We start from the raw sequence: 21,653 nt of genomic DNA, 5'->3' as shown, positions 1-21,653 counted from the left end.
TCTCTCTCTCTCTCTCTCTCTCTCTCTCTCTCTCTCTCTTTCTCTCCCTGACACATAAAGCATAGGGATATTTTAACTATAGAAAGGAGTTTTGAATCTTAAAATGTGGGTGAGCAGGTAGATTGTGTGGTTTGTTCTTATTTTTGCTCCCAGGCAGAGCTTCATAATCTTGAACTTGACAATAATTGTTTTTGTTACAACTGTCAAAGGTATGAAATTTGAGGGCCTTTAATGATACATGTTATGATGAGAACAATTGAAGTCATTAAGCCTCAGTGAGCTTATTAAAGTGTTTTCTGATCATGGCAATTTTGTGTTGAGCTGCATTCAGGGACCTCTCCAGGAGCGTCATCAGTAATCCATCTGAATTTTCCATTACTGCAAATTGAAGAAAAAATAAGCAAAAGATAATTAAAAAGGTAATTAAACCAACACCAAAGAGTAACTTGAGACAGAAAAAGTTTATAATTTTATACAAGTTTTCCTTTTAGCAAGGCTTTCAAATTTTCAAATATAAAATAATCTTGGTTGGGGCTGGAGAGATGGCTCAGTGGTTAAAAACACTAACTGTTCTTGCAGAAGACCAGAGTTCAAATCCCAGCACCCCATGGCAGCTAACAACTGTCTGTAACTCCAGTTCCAGGGGATCTGACAGCCTCTTCTGTCCTCCGTGGGCATTGGGTGACACGGGTGCACTTACCTACATGCAGGCATAACACTCATACACATAAAATAAAAATAACAAATAAAATATTAAAAAATAATCTTGGTTGCATATTATGCATTTCCTCATAAAGTTTACCTTCTGTAGACATTCGCCAAGTCATCAAGTTGAATACAAAGGTTTGAGTTATTTCTAAATCCCATATTAAGTGAAAAAGGGAAGCCTTGAAGTAGTGTAGTACAATTCTTTTTAAGTAGCAAAAATTGATACGTTGGCAACACAGACACACAGAACTGCATAGTTCTCTAAACAAAAATATGTTGAGAAGCAAAATACTACATATAGATCAGTAGATGTTAATCCTGGGGTGCAAATCTCATCTGTACTCCTTATTCTGATTTTTTTTTTACTATATCTCATCACCTCCATCTTAAAAATTCAATAATATCCTTAGGTAAATTTAGGTTTTCAACTTCAAAATAGTTCTTTTAAATCGTTTCTAGCACAATTTAAAAATAATATTCCCTTTAAAACACTTAAATTGTTTTCCTAGCTATTTTAGAATTGTTATTTTTCTCTTAAACTGGTTTAGTATAGGCTATACGCAGGGAGCCTGAATAGGATTAGGATTTGTGAAGGGGAACACTCAAAGGCAGGAACAGTGACAGGTTTAGGGAGGTGGAACCGAGGCACAGGACAAACAAGTACATATTTGGAATAATATTGAATTTCCGTCTCTTCACAACTTCAGAAGAAACTAAGAATGTGCAACAGGTGCATTTGCAACTCTAGGGAAATGAGGATACTGCAAGTAGACAGGAGATAACTGAGTGCTGGAATCCAGCACAGAGTGTTAGCATATCAGGCAAGTGGGACACTGCCAAGTCTCTCCAAAGAGACTGAGAAATTCAAACAGATCTCTCAAGATCTCTCAGGGAAACACGTCTGGATAAACACAGGATTTTCCTGCTTTTCTGCAGGACTCCATTAAGATGTTAATAAGTGAGCATGAAGATGGTGGTTCTTTAGACTTAGGAGATATTACATAAGAGATGAGAAGTAATTTTTCCCAGCTTCCTTCCATGAGAAATAACTTTTTAAGTATTTCATTTATTATTTTTTTATTTTATGTGTATGCATGTATTGCCTGCATGTAGGTAAGTGCACCTGTGTCGTACAATGACTGCGGAGGACAGAAGAGGCTGCTGGATCCCCTGGAACTGGAGATACAGACAGTTGTTAGCTGCCATGTGGGTGCTGGGATTTGAACGCGGCTCTTCTGCAAGAACAGTCAGTGTTCTTAACCGCTGAGCCATCTCTCCAGCCCCCTGAGAAGTAACTTTTTAAGAGCAAGAAGGCAGATGGTTGTTTGCAGAGAGGAAAACTAGATACCAAGAGCACACAGGGAGAGATCCAATGAGAAGCAAGGTGTTTGTGATGCACACTCCCGAAAGTCCCAAGAATCTGAGGTACTATTTAACTCTAGTCTCCCTCCCATGTGAGGTGTGGCATTGAAAATGGGAGGTTTGTCTGCATAAAGAAGATATCTGCTCCTGCTCATCCAATCTGCTACAGTAACCCAGGAAGCATCTGAATCCTTCCAATATCCAGTCCTCATGTCTAGCAATGCTCACTTCAGCCAACTTGGATGGCACCCTTGCACACATATTTTGTGAAAGCTCCAGAGATGATTCTGTCTTGTAGTCAGGGGTGAGAAGAGCTGAGCTATGATTCAGCAGCCTTCCCAAGATTTTCCATCTAATAGGACAGAGCCATGAGATCAATTGACTGTTTTTCTCTAGCCCTCTTGCCTCTAATTCTGCCTGTTACAGGACATATGACTTACTCATAGCTAATTATGACACTGAAGCCCATACAGTTTAAGCAGGGTCCTTCAGAAGATGATATTGTAGGCAGCGGTGGTTTATATATTAAGGGCAACAAGCATCACTTCCATGCACTATTGAATTACAATCCTAAAAATATTTTTTCTCATGTTTGGACATACCTCTGTGCCCCAGAAGAGAAACAGACAGTACAAAAAAAAAACAAAACAAAACAAAAAAAAAAAACCAAGGTTGCTCAAGGAGTCAGATGTCCCTGGGGGTTGACTCTAACACCAAGATCACGGCATATGAAATCAGGAATGCAGAGTTTTGATGCCATGCATTTTCATATCATTGTGCTTTCATGCCACAAGAAACACGGCATTGTGTAAAACAACATGGCTCTGAAAATAGTGAGCTGTCCCCTGGAATGAAGGCAGATGAGGATTTAGAACCCGTACAGGTTGTACTTGTCAGGACTAATTTGAGTGCTAAAGTTCGATTTGCAAACCTACGTAAACAGGAATGCAGACAGCTTGAACAAGATGAAGTTGTGATATTGCCCAAAGGAACAAGCTGATCAGGGAAAGCTCAGCATGCATTTGAATCAAGAGCATCTGCAACAACTCCAGCTCTGCTTCATACAGTCTGGGCTGGATGGAAGCAAGGGAGGCTTAACCCGTGACACCTGGCAAGGAGGGCAGAGAGCCAGGCACTACATGTTCTGATAGCCTCTCCAGGCTTGTATAGCACACGAGGACTTGTGCAGACAGAGTCCATCCAGTTCTTCTGCAGCTGTCTGTCACAGTGGGCTCCAGCCAATTCTAATTCCTATCTCATCATCTGCAATAAATATTTATTGCATGTTTAGGGACACCATAGCAGCAAAACTGAGTCTGAGCTAAATTTGAGTATAAAATGTTTTCTGTTTTAGAAAAAGTACCTAAAACACATGTGACAGAATTCATCCCTAAAGAAATAGTGAATAGCTTCTTATGTAATTAAAAGCTTTAGAGCCAGTTCTGGTCTGTACCTAGTGTCTTCTATGTTTAAAAACAAACAAACAAACAAACAAACAAAAAAAACTATTGATGCCCAGAAAGTTATTTTTCTGTGATGATTTTTTGAGACTATATGAACCAAGCAAAGCTGTTCCAGTCACCTGGTCTCTCTGATTGGATGGACAGATGAACTAAGGTGGTTGGGTGGTAGAGTTTGACTTCCTAAAGTGTTTTTTGTTGTATGTTTGTTTTTTGTTTTTGAGACACTCTACGGTAGTCTGGCTAACTTCAAATTCCCTGTGGAGCAGAGGCTGGTTTTGAACTCCACCTCCTGCCATCATCTCCCAAGTTCTGAGATCACAGGCATGTTCTACCATGACAGCCCAAGGAATTAGTCTTAGAGATTCCATTAAAAAATGGCCACTAGTTCAGGCAGAGAGGTGGGAGGAACAGATGAGTTGTACAACAAGGACAAGGATTGGATTCTGGGATATGGAATATTTCCACAAGTACTGATCCAGAAGAGCTAATCAAGCTGAAGAATAAGATTCACACTAAGTACACAAATTCCCTGTAAATGAATGAAGGCCAGCTGCCCTCCATGGCAAGAACTACATGAAAATTGCCTTTGTTCAGATGGGATCTCATTCTCCTCTCTGGTTATAAAAAGTAGTCTGTGTCCGAGTTGTACAAAAGATGAAATAATTTTTTCCACTAACTAAAACTGGCCTCTCACTGTGAAACAACACTCACTTTGAGGACAGCGATTTTGCTATTAGAAAATATTTTTTCATGATATCTTGATCATTGATAGCAAATCAAAAGCGTGATTAGTGGAGAGCACCATCTTTAAAGTGTGGAGACAAGATTGAAGAAATGAGTGAACATTAGTTCTGCACTAATAAGATTTCAAATTTTAGTACAATTTTCATAATCTACTGGCTTGGTGATGCATAACCACTTGCACATATGGAAGCCTTCTTTATGATCTTGTACAGAAATACAGTTGTTGTATGGCATTTAACACAGATTGAATCCAAAAGGTACCATTCTGGAGAATTTGGCAGGAGCAGGGTACTTCTCTGCATGTCCGATGCAGCTCAGCTCCAGGAGTCATGGTGTACTCCTCCCACATCCCCACTCACTGCTGAGCACCTCTCTATGGGATGCCACCTACATGGTTTACCACACTGAACAACTAAAGGCACTGCTGTTCTTTTTGTCTTTAAATTGCTGTATCAGAGAGTAAGCATGAAAACTAACAATAAAACAGCCCTCTTGATAAATTTTCCAGTTTTAATTAGATTACAAGCCAGAGATTCTAAAGCTAAGGGTCCAAGAGTTCTATAACTACATCTCTTCCTTCATGCAAATGCATTTTTCTAGAAACAAGATTTTGCATATAAGTCAGTGACCCCAACAAGCTTAGCCTGAAATTAGAACTTTAGAAATACATGTGAAGAAATAATATAGTTTTAAGGAACAGTATCTTTCTAATACTTAAGAACCTGAATTTCCCAAACTTGCTAGGAAACAACTTGTTTTAAATTTTAGGAGATAATTTCATATGAAAAGTTGCAACAGGGACTAGGGAGATGGCTGGGTAGGGTAGATAAGAGTGCCATTAACACTCTTGCAGAGAACCCAAGTTTGGTTCCCAGCACCCACAGCTCACAACCCACTTCCAGAAACCCACATCCAAACATTCGCATATACACATAATTTAAAAATGTAAAAGTTAAGCCAGGTATGGTGGCACATGGCTTTAATCCCAGCACTGGGGAGGAAGAGGTAGGTGGAGCTCTGTGAAATCAAGGCACATCAATTGTGTACTGGTCTCCATAGTACATAACTACATAGTGAGTTCCAAGCCATTTGGGGCTGCAGAGAGACCCTGTCTCAAAAAAATAAGTAAAATAAAATAAATAATTAGAATCTTAAAAAGAAAAGTTTAAACAGATACTATAGTCTAAATTCTAGCCTTGAACAGGCAAAGAAAAGGGGTATCTGTTCATGCATCATGTTAACCTAGATGCATTCTCCATAAAATTATGTATTATCTGTAATTTAGTTTCTTACCAATGAATATAGCTTGTGACATTTATATTATTATTTTGGAGGTTCATAATTTCCTTAAAATATCAGTGCGTTTTTATTGTAGTAACATGTCTTTCCTTTCAATTCTATCATTTAAATTTTATGATTTTTTCCTGAAAAGGCTAATGTTGATATGAACCTGTATACCTTCACAATACAATATTTATTTTTTATTTGCTTAACAAATTTTTCTTCCTAGATGGAGTGATTAGTCCCATGAACATTCCTATATGAAACATAAAATGCAATTTTGTTGAGTTATAGGAAAAAACTGATTTGATAAGCTTTGTACTTTACCCTCAAACTGAAAAACAATTTGAATCACATAGATATGATTTTCCATTTATATGTGTACATTTTCAGAATGAACTTACTTTGAAGATTTTTTTTCAGAAATCACTTTCTCAAGATGTTTTATAAAAATCTATGGAATAAATGAAGGCATCGAACATCAACCACTGTTTTCCTGAGGATTTTAATGAGGATTTCTTTCCTCAATTTTGAATATCAGAATTCTCATATTCAAATGTTCACTCATTTCTCCTTTTAACCTAATTCATTTATGATTCTAATATTAGAATTGTATAATTACTGTGTGCCTGTCTCAAAGCATGTCATTTAAGCAACATGATTACTTATAATTTTAGCACCTGAAGGTACTTTTGAAGGGTTTGGGATCATAATACTTCACCTGGAAAGGAGGCAGGACCAGCTGGGCAGTGCCAGGCAGCTGCATCCAATGCTTTATTCTTTCTCTCCTCATTTCACCCCAGGCATCCTCATGTTCCCTTAAGGAAACACGTGTTTCACCTCCTACACACTCATACTGAGCTGCAGCAGCACTTCCCAGACTTGATCCATGTCAGTGGCTTGGCCTGAAATATGCTTCTGCCCAATAAATATAGGAAGGTCATCTATGATTTCCACACAGCTTGGTCTCTGGGAAGTCTATTTTTATTTATACACACACACACGCACACACACACACACACACACACACACATGTGCACACATCTATGTGAGATATATGCCATGTGTATGTGGGTGCCTATGAAGGCCAGAAAAAAGTGTCAGATCCCCTGAAGATGGAATTACAGGAAGTTGTGATCTGCTCCCCACAGCTGCTAGAAACCAAACCCACGTTTCTGCTAAGTCTAGTCCTCCTCAGGTGGGTCCTCCTTATCCAGTGTCAAGTGAAGCTATTACACTTCATAAAGTCTCATATCTGAATTTAGACACCTGCTTCCAATGTAGGAGTTATAAAAGCCAGGATTGACTCCGTATTTATTTCAATCACGTGAGGCAACAAAACACGATTTGTGATCTATCAAGATATTTTACTTAGTAAAGGCTTGAAATTTTCAGACCCTCTCTTAGGAATTATTTCAAATTTTGAAAATATTAATATTTTTAAATTTCAGTTTTGAAACCAAGTAAGAGATCAGAGATTGGCAAAATTCAGACCTGAGTCAGTATGTGAACAATGATGTTAGCAAACAGAGTAAGGAACAAAATTAGCTTTTTTCCCCATTTTCCCCAAAAGCAAAGCTTTGTGGTTTCTTTTTCAATATAATATTCCCAAAAGCATAAATGCTCACAAATTTTGTAAAACAAAACAAAACAAACACAAATAAAGGTATTTCTGTGTCTGAAGCTCAATGTGATAAAAAAAAAAAATGGCTTATTCTGCTTTTGTTACTCCTCCTGCTGGTCCTCTTCCTGGAGTTTTCTCTGGGCTCTCTCCCAGATACCCTGTGAGTCTGAGTAGAGCACCTTCATAGCTAACTGACTGTTGGTACAGAAACGCATACAAGGAAGCAAGTCTTGAAACTCAGTGACGTGACCCTCACCCCACACTCAGTCTCTTGTTTCCTTTTTGCTTCTCTAAAGGGAATTTCTTCTTTCAAATGGAAATGCATAAAAATAACATGAAACCAATGCTCAGTTAGGAATTAGAGAAAATAATTAGGAAATAAAAGAAAAGAAGTCAATGGCAGATTTGGGCATCTCCGTTTTTATAAGCTTGACTATTGTTTTGCTTCTTGAATTTGCTTCGCATTTTTTCTCCTTTCATTAAGTTTCCTTTGGACATTTTGAGCCTGTGCCCTCTTACCCCTCTTTGTGTTAGAATCTTAAACACAGGGAGCATTTCTAGGGACATAGGTAAGAACAAGGTAGTAGTGTTCAAAATGAGGCAATACAGAAGAAATATGCTTGGAAAAGAATGGATTTTTAGGGCCTGGATCAAGGTCTGTTTAAAGTTCTTTAGTCTGTAGCAGCGTGCAGTTTGGGAAGGTTTTTTGTTGTTGTTGCTGTTTTATTAGTTTTGGTTGTTTTTTTTTTTTTCTGACTTTCTGACTTTTTGACTTTTTGCATCACTGTGTTTTTTACATGAAGTAATCCCCAGGTGAAAAACTTTAGAATAGCATTTTTCTGAGAATTCAGTGTTTGCTTCTCTCTGAATTCACAATAAAAAAAAAAAAGTGGCATTGGTAACTTTCTTTTCATGGGGGCAATGTAAACAGTGTCACAGCATTGGAGAATAGATAACTAATGTTGACTAATAATAGCTATTAGTTACTCTAAATGTCAAAAGACACTTGTGACTTAATGTCTTTACTTTTCCTTATTTTAGTCCATTCATTTTTAAAATTCATTCCTATCACTTATTTTTCAAATGCTGTCTTCATATTTAGGAAAATCTCTGTTTATAGACATTTTATGGAGATAGAGTGCAGACAGAACTTGTTAATTACAAAAATCACTGGGTTGATTTGTATTGCAATTGGCTAATGATTGTGCTATATGATATAATGGTTCTACATGGATTTTTAAGACAGAGAAATTAAATTTCATCTGTTTTGCTACTGAATAAAAAGGGGTATAAATACTACATGCTAGTGAATTCAATTTGATGCTCGATGAAAAAGGATATAAATACTAGAAAAAATATTCAGAAAATGGCATTAGACATACCAAAAGAAAGGATAAATAACTCTGATGCTTGACAATTGACTATCTTCACAATCAGAATACACATATAATGTTAAACCATTTTGAAAGAAATTCCTTTTATTTGATAAAGCAATTATATCTGCCATGATAGAATCTTACAGCGGTAATTATGCTCATTTCTCTTGCTAGTAGGAAAAGTGCCTTGATATATGCAGCCACTTAGAAGAGCATAATCCAATCTTTCCTCTTGGGTAAAATGTTCTTCGTCGTATTCTCTACTGGGAAGTTACAGAACAAAACATCCTCCCGGACTTTATTTAAAGATGTGTTAAGACATTTTTGAACCTCCATTTAGACAGTCACTAGATTTCTCCAAAGAACTTTGTTTTTGCAGTATCATTTCCTTTTCTTACATTAACCTGGTGTCGCTTACATTTCTTGGAAATATTGATCATATTTAGTAAAATAAGATTCCCAGTGGTTGCAAATGTCTTGTGAATGTGGTAAAAGAAAGTATATTGATCCCAAATCCAATAATCCCTTATATGCAGACAGAAGCTTTTATGAACACTATTTATTTATAGGTTTCTCTTATGTTTCTCAGCTCGTAGGACTCAAGGTACCGGTTTGTCATTATGCCTGGGTCTTTGAAGCCAATAATAAAAATACCAGCAGAAGATTATGAAGAAAATCAGTTTTACTTAGACCTGTATTCAGACAATACCACTATCCCTTTAAAAGAATTAGTTCCTTCATATTTCAATGAAACTACTTCTTTTTTGTGTATATATTTTCATACATGTGATGAGTCTTTTATCTTGGAGCTTTGATTTTACTATATACATTTATTTAAATTACATTATAATCTTACTCAATTCTCATTTAAAAGGTTCCAACAAAATAAAATAAACAGAAGATGCTTTTAGAAAATGTAACAGCAACTGCAATGTCCTGAGGAGGGACAGGCATTTATGAGAATGTCTTAACAGCATTTGAATTAGTCGAGAAGCTGTTTCTGTTCTACTACATTTAAAATTATGTCTGTTTAAAAAATGTAGTTGTCTCCATATTCTGTTTTTGATTATCTGAAACAACAGTGTGGGTGGTGTGTATTCTGATACCTCAGCACAGCTATAGGAAACACCCACTAAAAAGCGAGTTTATTGCTCCAAAGATTCCACTGACTGGCAAATTAGAGACATGTTTAGAAAATAAATGGCCTCCATTGTGCCCTAATTGTCTATTAGTCATCTTGCCAATGAACTCCAGCTGGAGTGTTCTTGGGGTGATTGAACATGACCCCTGGGGTATGTCTGCCAGTTCAAGACAAAGGAAAATTCCAACCCAAATAATTGATAGTCTGGAATTCCTCCCTACATTTTTTCCTTCTTATTGCCTTTCCTTTTAGACTTAACATTCCAGTTGAATACTTTGTCTCAAAAACTGATGCTTTCCTTATTTCTCCACTGCCTTTCTTTTATTTTCACAATTCTTCACCTATGGGGAAATAAAACCTACGCATTCAGATCCCTATGCAGTACCTACAATGAAGTGGATGCCTTCTAGTTCAGGCAGGTACATATTCACACACAAATCATATCTGAATTGCAAGAAAATATCAAAAAAATACATGGAAACCTGCTATCTAACAACCCAATTAAAAATGTAATTGGAGGGGTTGGAGAAAACATGTAATATAAAAGGTGGGGTATTTGGGGTAAAAGATTTAAGCAATGATGGGGCTGGGGGATGGGAGAAAGGAGGGAGTAGATAGTAGGTTAACCAAAACTAAGGATTATCAAAAGGCCTTGTGTAAATCCACTTGTTTGTAAACTAAGTACAAAATATGATTTTTTTGTTTTGTTTTTTGAAAAGGAGTTTGAAGAGAGTTTCCCTGAATGTGTGGACAATGACACTTGAAGACATGGGCTATCCAACAAAAATGAAAGTTCGAGGCATGGCATATTTCCCTATCAATTACTCATCAGGGAGGCCCCAGAGGTCTGAAAAACAGAAACTATTGCCATTGCTCTTGGTTTCCCAGCGTAACTATATGGTAAGATCCTGTTGATGAAGATAGCACATACTTTGGTTGCAGGACACAGAGAGTCAATCTAGAATTGCCCAGGAAACTCTGCTTGCTTGGTTTCAAGCTGGGAAGTGCTATACAAGCTGCTGGAAGAGAAAAGACATCAGTGGTCTTAGCCAGTTCTGGACCTTGGATGCCACAATACTGACTTCCAAGATATACCCACTGGTATCACAATAACATGGCTGTTATGGGGGTAACCAGGTGTGTTCTAATAGATCTGAGGCCTGCTCCACAGACACGAAATCATGTGAGGTATTGTAAACCTGGTCAAAAGTTCATGGTTGAGGAAGTCATAGGCCTGGGGGATGGGGAGTCATCTGTTGTTACTTTTATAATTGAACATTGTCAAATAGTCTTCTAAATATATATCTTTGTATCCATAAAACTGGGATGCTGTCAAACTTGGTCAGAGAAGCTTCTTTTTTTCCAGTGGGTAGCAGTTAACACAGAGACTCATAACTAATCAAAGTGCTGAAATAAGTGTTCAAGTTACTTACTACTGTTGTCATAAAAACACTGACCAAAACAAACACAGGGAGGAAACAGAATTTTCAACTTACAGCTCACATTCCATCATCAAGGGATGCCAAGGAAGGAACTCAAAGCAGGAACCTAAAGCCAGGTGTGATGGCACATGCCTTTAATCCCAGACCTTAGAAGGCAGAGGCAGGCAGGTCTCTGTGAGATCAAGTTCAGCCTTGTCCACATAGTGAGTTCCAGGTGGCCTGGGACTACAGAGAACCTGCCAAAAAATAAAATAAAATAATAAAATATAAAATAAAAGCAGGAACCTGCAGCACAGACCATGGAGAAACACTGCTTACTGACTTACTCCTATGGCCTGTGTTCAGCCTGCTTTCTTGTACAACACAGGACAACATGCCCAGTGGTGGCATTGCTTACGTTGGGCTATGCTCTCCCACGTCACTCAACCCACGTCACTCAACAACCAAGTAAATGCCCCATAGATATGGCCATAGGCCAATCCAGGGAGAAAATTTAATTGAGGTTCCCTCCACCAAGGTGTGCCAAATTGACAGTTGAAGCTATCTGACACAATTGACCCCTTGTCAACTTGACACACAAATATACCACTATTAAACCATAACTTTTCCATTTCTTGTCCCCAAGATATGATGTTAATATCACAATATAAAATAGTACAACTTTAAAAGTCCCAAAGTCGTTAAAAGATTCCAACACTTTAATGTTCAAAGTCTGTTTTAAAAGTCTCTTAGCTGTGGGCCCCTGTAAAATTCAAAATAAGTTAAATGTTTTCTTCTTTCAAAAGGGAAGAACTGAGCACACTTCAGTTAAGCCAAAGTCTAGCAGTGTAGTTCAGTGTTGGACATCTGGGATTTACTTACGATATTCTGGACTCCAAAGGGCCTGGGCAGCTACACATCTTTGACTCTGCTATCTACAGAACACACAGCTTGCTTCAAAGGTTCATAGGCTGGCTCCACTCCATATCTACCACTGCCCTTGGTGGTCATCCAGTGGTCCTAGGATTGTCAATATGCTGAGGTCTCCATTGCAACTGAGGCTGCACCTGCCTCACCAATGGGCTTTCGTGGCTTTTCAGGGCTCAGAGGCTCAGATTCTTCCCATTGCCCTTCAATCCTGGGAGTCTTGCACTACAACTGAGGCTGTACCAATAAGGGACTCTCCTGGCCTCTTAGGGTACAAAGCCTCAGATTATCTCCATGACCCATTAACATTTTCAACACCAGTACCTCCTGGGAGAATCTTATACATTGCCAAGTTCTGCTTCTAGCTTTCAGATGTAGACTTAGGCTACCTCTGGACCACAGGTCTGTGTGGTCATTCCCAGAAGATTTCATCTCAATGATGCTCATCTCTTGTTAGTTACAGCTGATTTTTAGCCACATCTGGCCAGTATAGATTATCCCAGGAAAGCACAAAAAATTTACTTCCAAAAATTCTTAATTTAAAATGTATCACACAAACATCCCTAATAAAGTCTTGCTTCCCTTTGAAGATTCACAAGCCAGGCCCTCATCATCTACACCTCTTTCTACGTTATACTCCAAGTTTCTGCAGAAAGCTCACTGAACTCCAAGCCCTTTTCCAACCTAAAGTCCAAAAACCTCCATGATCCTCCCAGACACATATGGACAGGTCCATCACAGCAATACCCCATAATTCTGGTACAAATTTCTGTATTAGTTACATTCTATTGCTGTGATAAAATTCCATGATCAAGGGAACTTATAGAAGTAAGAGATTATTTGGCTTATGATTCCATAGGGGTTAGAGTTCATAGTGGTGGGGAGAATCATGGCAGGAAAGGTGGCAGGAGCAGAAAGCTAAGCAACCACATTTTCAAGCAGGCACAGGAAGCAGCGAGAGACAGGAAGCCCAGCAAGGTTTAAGAACTCTTGAAGCCTGCCCCCAGTGACACGCTTCCTCCAGTAAGGCAACATCTCCAAAAACCTCCCCAAACAGTACCACCGACAAGGGACAAAAATGTCCAAATACCTGGAGCCTATGGGGGTCATTCTTATTCATACCACCTTAATAAGCAACAGTGAGAGCTCAGCCCTAAATGGGGCATCTGTGTCACCCCCATTCTCCATTGCTTAGGGAACATTACACCAAAGAAGAGTGGGGCAGAAAAAAATGTAAGAGCTAGAGATTGGATGGAATACTTGGAAATTCTGTGAGTCTTCATGGCTGTCACACTCATGAACTCATAGCCACTGTAGTTACCCTACATAAAACCTACACAAGATCAAGCTAGTCAAAATACCAGTAGACTTGGAAATGAGGCTTTTTTGCTTTGTTTTGTTTTCATTAGTGTATGGTGTCTAGAGCAATGTCCCCCTATTACAGGACACTTTAAGAAGCCTCTATAGTGGTAGGTTTTTATGGCTTTTGCTAAGTCTCTTAGTGTAACTTGTTCCTGTCCCTACTCCCTCCTCTACCCTGTCCTCTCCTTCCCTACCCTATTTACCCTTCCTAGTCTAATGTTTCCCTTTACCCCTTCATATCACTGCATTCTACCACTCCTCCCACGAAGGCTCCCCCTCTGGCCTAGTTGGGAGGGATATGTTTGAAAGGATCTGAGGGGGAGTTGATTGGGAGAAATGAGGCTTGGATATGATCATAATATATTGTGTACATATATGAAATTTTCAAAGAATAAATAAAAAATTTAAAAAATTGGAGCAAAGATGAACTGATGTAATCATGTTTTTCAAAGAATAAGAATGTTTATTTCATTAATGAACATTTAGATATTGACTCTGAAAAGCTACCATTAAAAATTATTGTGTCTCAACTACTATGTAAATGTACATATAATTATAAATCCAGACAGCTCTACACAATTTTGCTGATAAAATATAGAAAGAATATAGGTGAAATACAAAAGATAGGCCTGGTTATCACAAATGCATACATATCCTGTTGAATATAACTAGGATTTAAGATATAGCGAAAGATTATGTAAAAGTTAATCTGACTTGAGTATGAACTGGCCAGTCCTTTAAGAAGGTTTGTGTGGCCGAGTGAAACTTCTAAGCTGGTGTCAGCAAGTATCTGGAAGGATCAGTCCCTAGTTCTACGCTCACAGCAGACATGGCGAATCAATCATGGCATTCTTTCTTGCTGAGTCCAGATTCAGCCTCAGGAATCATCACAAGTGCCAAGTCCATTACTTTTGATAACAGCTGCCACAAGAATAGTGTTAAAAAAGATTGCACTTGCAATTCCAATTTTGGGGCAGCTTTTCTGGGCTGCAGTCACGGAAATTTACATACTGACTAGATGTTGAGAGATATTTATAAACTCATAGTTTTGATGATAATATTGATGTTATATTTATTAAAGTTCCTTATATTTTAGAACTATATATTTATGAATATTTACAAATGAGATAATTGCAATTTGTTTAAAAAGTTCTTGAAAAGGAAAGTGAATAAGATTGCAAGAGAAACAGAATGGACAGGAACTATTGATGAATGTGTACTGGGGTAGTTAATGAAATTAAAGGTTAAAAACTCATTCAGTTTTATGTCAGTTCAATATTGTATAACTGTATTAATTCAACAGTGAACCAAAAAATCTTATAGCCATTTTTGAAAAAGATATATCTTTGCTCTGGAAACTGTTATGGAGTATGTTAAAGCTTTAATGAAATTCTTCTTCTAAAAAATGAAAAATATATATAACAAAAATAAATACTTTAAATGTAAATACAAATACTAGGTCTGCCATTTACACATACACCAGCTGTGAGATTTTGGTCAAATTATATATCTGTGTTTTAACCTCAGGTTTCCTTATTTGGAAAGTATTTTACCATTAAGAATTTTGAGGGGGGTCTGGGGAGATGGTTCAACAGTTTAGAGCATTAGCTGCTTTTGAAGAGGACCAGGGTTCAGTTCCCAGCACTCATGTGTCATCTAGCAACTGTCCAAAACTCCAGATCCATGGGCATTCCACATACTGGTGCACTTACTTGCAGGCAAAACCCTCACACACACACACACAAAAAAAAAATAATAAATAAATAAATAAATAAATAAATATTTTTAGGGAATTAAATCAGCTAGTTTCATTAATATGCTTAGGTTCAAGAATTAAGCTATATAAATGTTTGTCATTAACTGGTATAGCATAGAGAAAAACCCTAGGAGAACAAACGACTGGAGAAGAAAATGCACATCTAAGACATATACGAGATAAAAAAGAAATAAAAGGTGAGAATTTAAGACTTTAGAAAATATAGTCATATAGTGATAGGCTTAAGGGACAGTGAACATGGTTGATTAATTCCTTCATAATGTGCCTATGGTTTCATACACTGTACTCAGAATTTTAAAATAGTGGTAACAGAGAAATAACCTCATTTTTTCTGTTTTCATTTCTGCTAAGCTCCATTTTTAGACACATAGTTGATAATTGTGCCTTATTATCAACATGGCTCATTCATTTGAAAATCTTATGGTGTATTTCCAAGGAGAGGCAATTTCACTATGATAAAGTTTTCAGATGCTATTGCCTTCGTAAGAAGCACATTTCATAGTTCACTACCCATGATGTTTTTAATCTCCCAAGTTAATGGCTTTACCTAAATTCAGCCAGGCTATATAAATCACAGAAAACATAGATTACCTTCCATGTTAGGTATGACTGATTATTTTATTAATATTATTAACATGCTAATTAATTTTCTGTGTGTTCAGTCATACTTAGGTTGGGATTTTTTGTCTTATTATTGTGGCATGTTATAACCTCAGTGATGAGCCTGAATATTACATCACTGATGAGTCTGTGCTAGCGAAATGATTTTTCAGACCATGAACATGTTTCTAAGCTAGCTTATCTGATTATTTTGTTGAATATATAAGAAATATTAGAAACATCATCATTTTAAGAAAACGATAATTTTTAGGCTTATAGGTATAAAGATAAAAAGCCACATGCCTAGAATATATGAGATTTCCACAAATGTTAGTTTAGTATTTATATAGTATCTAATGGAAATATTTATAATTGTTTTTAGAACTTTTAAGTTGACTTAGCACCTTTTCTTTGATTTCTGTTCTAAAATATACTGACACTGAACCTTTTATGATTGTGTAAGTAAAAATCTCTACAAGTAGAAATATTATATGTCTCATATTGTTCTAGTTTTATGCTATTGTCTTGATAAAACACTCTTTCCAAAAGCAACTTGGGGGCGGGGTTATTTACCTCACACTTCCACCACTGAGGGAAGTCTGGGCAAGAACTCAAAGCAGGAACCTGGGTGCAAGAACCATGGATAAACTTTGCTTGCTAGCCTGCTCTGACATATACATTGTCTCATGCTTAGCTAGCTTTCTTATAGTGTAAGGTCACCTGCCTAGGGATGATACTGCCCACAGTAGGCTGGGCTCTCCTGTATCAACTGATAATTAAGACAGTCCCCAACAGTCATGCCAACAGGCCAATCTGACCTAGACAATTCCTCAATTGAAGCTTTCCTCTCAGATGACTCTAGGCTATGTCAAGCTGACCATTAAGGCTAAGCACTACACATATATTTAGGTCTATTACATAATATAAATTTAAATCAAATTAAAATTAAAGTCATCTGTTTTATGTTTATATATCACACGTGGTAGACAATCTTGATGGAGGAATAAGAAAAGAGAAAGTACCCTGAGTATAATAAACAATACTAATTATAATCTCTACGTGCCAGCAACATGTGAACTACATTTTTGTGCATTCTCACTATTCATCATTATAATCCTGTTAACAGTGTCGAAACCTCTTGCTTTAAATCACAGCAAAAATAAATGAAACATACAAATAAATATATAGAAAACAAAAATGTGTAAGTACAAACTGTGGTTGCTTTGGAAATTTCAGAAACTCTGATCATTTCTACCATTGGTTTGTCATACAAACTAATCGTAGAAAATGCCAAGCCATAACCATAGATCCACCTAGCACACTCAGTTTGACAAGTAGGAGGCCACAGTTTCAAAATAGGGGCTATCACACACTGTGCTCACTTCCTGCCACAGTTTGACAAGTAGGAGGCCACAGTTTCAAAATAGGGGCTATCACACACTGGCACACACTGTGCCAATCTACTCTCACCCTAATCTCTGTAGCCTTTTCTTCCTGGTCTTTGTGTGCCTCTTTTCCTTTTTTTCTTATGAGATGAAGAAATTACTTGCTGTTGACAGTTTTGTTTTAGTTTATGAAGTCATTAACCCGTTCAGACCTCCCCATCCTGCAGAAAAGCCTCTTCCATTGATATGATGTTTCCAATTCTGCCTTCTTTTCCTCTGCCTCATTAAATAGGATTGCCTGATCTTTCTTACCCAGTTGAGACCTCACAGCTTATTTCTTTTTCATGAAGAGATCTGATGATATGACTTATCTTTTCAATGTAAACACTCCCTTTGTATGAAGGTAAAATCTAAACTTGAATGTAATTAAATCTGTTTCTATTCTTTTTTCTTAAGTTTTGGTCATCAAAGAAATATTTTCCTATCCCTGACTTATAAGGCTAAACTTTCTCATTGTCTTCTTTTAATATTTTATTTATTGTTTTTATTTTATGTGCATGAGTGTATTGCCTGCATGTATGTAAGGGCACCCTTGTTGTGCAATGTCCACAGAGGCCAGAAGAGGGCATTGGATTACCCTGGAACTGGCATTATGGATGGTTTTTAGCTGCCACGTGGATGCTGGAAACTGAACCCGCATCCTCTGCAAGAGTAGTCAGTGCTCTTAACTGCTGAGTCATTTCTCCAGCCCATCTTATTTTCTTTTAGAATAAAGTCTTGTTTATATGGTTGTATGCAATCTACATAGAATTGGTTTTGCTTAAGGTATATGTATAATCCAAATTCAAGTTTTATTTTTTTCCTTATGGATATACAAGTAACACTCCACCATCAGTGAAAACTGCATCATTTACTATCTGCTTTCCAATTCCACTTTCTTATGAATTGAGCCCCCCTTGTTTCCATGGCTGTATTCCAGGGTTCTATTTGTTGATCAACTGCTATATTTGTGATCACTATACAAGAACCACTGCAATTAATTAGCATAGTTTTAAAATAAGTGTCAAGTGCCACTAGAGTAAACATACTAGAGTCTTCTAAAGGAATGCCTCATCTTTGTTTCCTCTGAAGAATTTAAAATTGTTTTACCAAATGGTAGAAAAAATCCTGATAATTTTTCACTGGGTTTCATGGAAAACCATACAAGCCTTTGAGTGACTTGATTCTTGACAACATTTCATCTCACTAGCCATAGATATGCTTCTACAGTTATTCTTTAAATAACATTTCAATAAAACACTGCATTTTTCTTCATAGAAATTTTATACATATTTTGTTGGATTTGTTGCTAAGCATATTTTTATTGCTAAGTGTTTTCTAAAAATTATTATAATCTAAAATTTTATTGCTATCACATAAATACACAGTCGTGTTTAACATTAATATGTTCAGTTTATTTTTCTAAAAAGTTTATTTTTCTATGATTTGCTGTTTTAAAAATTTATCTGAAGACTATTTTAGATTTAACGTGCATAAGTTAACAGCAGTCCTCTAGCTTTTGTTTTCTTTCTGTAAATTGGGACTTTCAATATATTGTTGGATAAAATTGATGACAGTAATCTTTCATGTCTCTGCTCTCATTTTAAAGATTATATTTCTAACTATTCACTAGTAAAATTGATTTTTTTCTGCATATTTAGGTAGCTACTCCTAGAATTCCTATCAGTTCAAGAAAGCTACTTTTGATTACAGTCTACTAAAATTTTCTTTAAGAATTATGTTGAGGGAAGGGAGTTTTACTTTTCTGCTGCTGAGTGATCATAGGGCCTTGCACATGCTATGCCTGGCCTCTAGCACTGGGGTACACCCTTAGTTCCTTGCTCTCTTCTTCACAGGGTCATGCTGTGTAGAACAGGTTATCCCCAGCTCACACTATTCTTCCTCCATCTCTTGATGTTAGATTATAGTCATTTTTCTCAATACCTGGATTCCTCTCATTTAACTGAGGAATCAGTTCATATCTTAACTGATATATAGATATAGATATTTATATATCTATATATATTTAAAAAGAGCTCATATTCATTTAATTTCATTTTCCTGCTATTTATAACTTGGAGCACTTCTCTACTTCTCTATTGCTCTATTGACTTCTAAGGCTTCTGTTGTAGTGACCCATAAGAAAACCACCTCTCTCACCCAGCAGTAAGCAGCTGCCCAATAGTTCTTTGGCTAAGATTGGGACAGGCTGCCAATTTCCACAGTTCTATGTTGGGTTTTTGTCTGCTTGAATTTTTGAGACAGGGTTTCCCTGAAACCCCAGGTGGTTGGGAACTTGCTATGTTATACCAGACTAGCCTCAGTCTCACAGAGATTCACCTGCCTCTGCCTCCCAAGTGCTGGGATTAAATGCATGTGCTACCAAACCCACTAAAAATCTTTTTGAAATAATCTTTTCAGATGTTTTTCAACATTTTTAGTCATGTCAGAGAATCAAGTTTATTGTTTTTAAGGCTCAATTTATATTATTCATGGTTTATATTTCACTATTTTTTAAAAATATTCATGTTAACATTCTTTTAGTTTTTCTTTTTCTAAGATTAAGTGTAAATAGTTTATTACCAAATGTTTCTTTATCAAAAATGAATTTAAAGTTTTAATTTTTCATTTTTTAATTTATTTTTATTTTATGTATATGAATGAATTTTCCTGAATGTGTGTAAATGTACACTTGTACGCAATGCCTGTGGAGGCCAGAAGATGCCATTGGATCCCCGGGAACTGTGATTACAGATGGTTGTTAGCTACCATGTGAGTCCTGGGAACCAAACCTGGGCCCTCTGCAAGAGCAGCCACTGCTTTTCACCACTGGGCCATATCTCCTGCCCCTTCAATTTTTTCTTATATATTACTTGGTAACACTGATACAATGTGAAATGTGGTATTACTATTATTCAGGCTTATGTTTTTTTTTTCTTTAAAATTTTTTTTAAATATTTTATTTATTATTTTCATTTTATGTGTATGTGTGTGTTGTCTGCATGTAGGTGAGTGCACCTGTGTCGTGCAATGCCTGAGGAGGTCAGAAGAGGTGGTTGGATTCCCTGGAACTGAAGTTAGGGACAGTTGTCAGCTGCCATGTGGGTGCTGGGATTCGAACCTGGGTCTTCTGCAAGAACAACCAGTGTTCTTAGCCACTGAGCCATCTCTCCAGCCCTGCTTATGTGTTTCTAATCTTCAAATACTTTCTGCTTTGTTTGGTGATTCTTTAGATTTGCTGTTTAATTTTTATTGGTTGCTTTTGGTTTTAGTTTTGTTTTTGTTTTGTATTTTTCTTAGACAGGGTCTCAGTATGTAGCTCGCTGGCTTGGAACTGATAGAGATCCACCTGCCTCTGCTGCCACAGTACCAGGATTAAAGGCATGTATAACCATGCCTGCATGCTCTTTAATTTCTAAATGCTAGCTCTTTTGAACTAATTTTTCATTTCTAAATAAATGTGCTTTAATCAGTAAATGAGGTCTGCAGGAAACTTATTCTTTGAAGCAAAATTTTTATGTAATCCAAACTACAAAATTATATGACACTATATATGCTTGAAATGAATGCTTTTCCAATAAGAACATTTGCAGATTATATTATGCAAATTTCTTATTATAGACATTTTTCCTACTGTCATATTTTCTTCTACCATCCATCATTGGGGCTAGGAAGTGACCTTAAATAATGAGTAGACCCCACCTCCCTGAATTAGTTACTTTTTACCACTGTGACTAGAATAATTGACAGGAAAACAGTTTCAAGGAGGAAGGACTTATTTCAGCTCTTGCTTTCAGAAGTATCCATTGTGGTGGGAGAAAGTGGTAGAGCAGAGCACTTCCCAGGACGGTGGGTCAGGAAGCAAAGACAAACAGAACTGAGTAACGTAACAGAGTGGCTTTCTTTTTCCCTTCCTATATTTCTTCTGTGCTCTCAACCCATAAAAGTGCTGCCCACACATTTAGGAGGTGGGTCTTCCCCTCTTTGGGTGGTCATTTCTACAATCACTCTCACAAACACATCCAGAGATGTACCTCAACCTAACAGATGATTGTAAATCTAGTCAGGTTTACAATGACTTGATGATTAATGATTACACTCTCCTACACTGATTGCCTGAACTATTAAGTTTGACACCAATAAAAATTTTTATCTCTTTTGTTTGCTGATGAATTATGTTCTTGATTTATTTTTAAGTAATTTAGAGAACAATAAGAAAAGCTTGAAATACATATAGACCATCATGAAACTGTAGACACAGTGAAATATAATTATGATTTTAATTGGGAATGTGTTAGCTCTGCATTGCTGTAAGAAAATATCTGAGATAATCACCTTTAAAAGAGAAATGGAACCAGGCTTGGTGGCACACGCCTTTAATCCCAGCACGTGGGAGGCAGAGGCAGGCGGATCTTTGTGAGTTTGAGGCCAGCCTGGTCTACA

This window comes from Nannospalax galili, unplaced genomic scaffold (genome assembly GCF_000622305.1).
Source record: "Nannospalax galili isolate Female #2095 unplaced genomic scaffold, S.galili_v1.0 scaffold281, whole genome shotgun sequence".
In the NCBI taxonomy this organism is placed as follows: domain Eukaryota; kingdom Metazoa; phylum Chordata; class Mammalia; order Rodentia; family Spalacidae; genus Nannospalax; species Nannospalax galili.
Note: the sequence above shows the minus strand (reverse complement) of the source record.